Genomic DNA, 1882 nt, shown 5'->3' on the forward strand with positions numbered 1-1882 from the left:
ATCAGATTGATGCTTGCTCCCAAATCACAAAGGCACTTGTCAAAAGACAACTTGCCAATGGTGCAAGTAATGGTGAAGCTACCTGGATCTTTAAGCTTTGGAGGTAGCTTTTGTTGCAGCACATCACTGCATTCTTCCGTTAGAGCAACGGTCTCAAGGTCATTCAGTTTCACCTTCCTTGAAAGAATACTCTTCATAAATTTCACATAACTAGGCATTTGCTCCAGAGCCTCAACGAAAGGTATATTGATGTGAAGTTTCTTGAACACCTCCAGAAACTTACTGAACTGCTTATCCAGCTTTTGTTGTTGCAATCTCTTAGGAAAAGGTGGTGGAGGATAGAGCTGTTTCTCCCCTGTATTACCCTCAGGCAGAGTGTGTTCAACAGTAGTCTTCCTTGGTTCCGCCGCTTTCTCCTTTTGCTTAGCTTCTTCATTACCAGCTTCAGCTTCTCCTTCTTTTGCTTTTTCAGCATCAGCAACTTTTCTAGACCTTAAGGTAATAGCCTTGACTTGCTCTTTAGCTTCCTTCCTTCCTGGCACTTCAGTATCACTGGGAAGTGTGCCAGGTTGATGGTTGAGCACTGCATTGGTGATTTGACCGATTTGATTTTCCAAGGTCTTGATAGAAATCGCCTGACTCTTGCATAACAGCTTAAGTTCCTCAAAATCAGCACTAGTGGGTGCAGCTGCACCTCCCTGTTGAGTATATGATTGCCTTTGAGCATAATGCTGTGGTTGCTGGAATCCAGGTGGATTGAACTGTTTACTTACGCCTTGCTGATATGGTTGCTGAATAGCATTCTAATTATTACTCTAGCTGAAATTTGGATGATTTCTGTTGTTAGGATGACAAGTAGCTGGCACAGGCTGTTGTTATCGCTGATAATTGTTCACATACTGAACAGATTCGTTAACAAGAGAACACTGATCCGTAGCATGAGAACCTGCACAAAGCTCACAGACCATAGCTATTTGATTAACCCCATAGGTGGCTAGAGAATCGACCTTCATAGACAGCGCTTGGAGCTGCGCTGCAATAGCTGTAGCTGCATCGACTTCCAGAATACCTGCTACCTTCCCAGGCATCATCCTTTGAGTTGGGTTTTGATGCTCATTTACAGCCATAGTCTCAATAAGATTATAAGCTTCAGTATAGCTTTTGGCCCACAAGGCGCCTCCAGCTGCTGCATCGAGCATGGGTCGAGATTGGGCCCCAAACCATTATAGAAACCAGTGATCACCATCCAATCAGGCATTCCATGATGTGGACACTTTCTCAACATCTCTTTGTAGCGCTCCCAAGCTTCGCACATAGATTCTGTAGGTTGCTGCGTAAACTGAGTAAGAGCACTCCTCATAGCAGCCGTCTTCGCCATTGGATAAAACTTCACCAGAAACTTTTGCGCAAGATCTTGCCAAGTAGTGATAGACCCAGCTGGTTCAGAATGTAACCGGTCCTTAGCTTTATCCCTCAGAGAGAATGGGAAAAGCCTCAGCTTGATAGCCTCATCAGTCACACCATTATATTTGAAAGTACTATAGATCTCGACAAAATTCCTTATGTGCATGTTGGGGTCTTCAATCGCAGCACCTCCGAAAGAAACAGAATTCTGCACCATCTGAATAGTGCCCGACTTGATTTCAAAGGTGTTAGCCTGAATGGCCGGATGAAGAATGCTTGACTGAATGTCATCAATTTTAGGCCGAGAAAAATCCATAAGAGCTGGATCTGCCGGAACAATACGATCACCCATGGTTACTGACTCTTTCTGATCACTTCCTGAATCTGAATCTTCAAAATCTATCTTCTCCGAAATATCAAGAACTTCGTCTATCTCCTCAGCCATATCTAAAGTCCTCTTGTGAGCACGAGAACGAGT

The 1882-nt window shown here is 43.9% G+C and overlaps 1 non-coding gene across 1 annotated transcript; it reads left to right on the forward strand.

The window, feature by feature from the left end:
• Positions 1-1256: 1256 nt before the first annotated feature.
• Positions 1257-1363, forward strand: LOC141662446 (small nucleolar RNA R71). Its single transcript, XR_012550562.1, has one exon. It is a non-coding gene; the product is annotated as a small nucleolar RNA R71 (small nucleolar RNA).
• Positions 1364-1882: the final 519 nt, after the last annotated feature.

This window comes from Apium graveolens, chromosome 5, assembly GCF_009905375.1.
Source record: "Apium graveolens cultivar Ventura chromosome 5, ASM990537v1, whole genome shotgun sequence".
NCBI lineage: Eukaryota > Viridiplantae > Streptophyta > Magnoliopsida > Apiales > Apiaceae > Apium > Apium graveolens.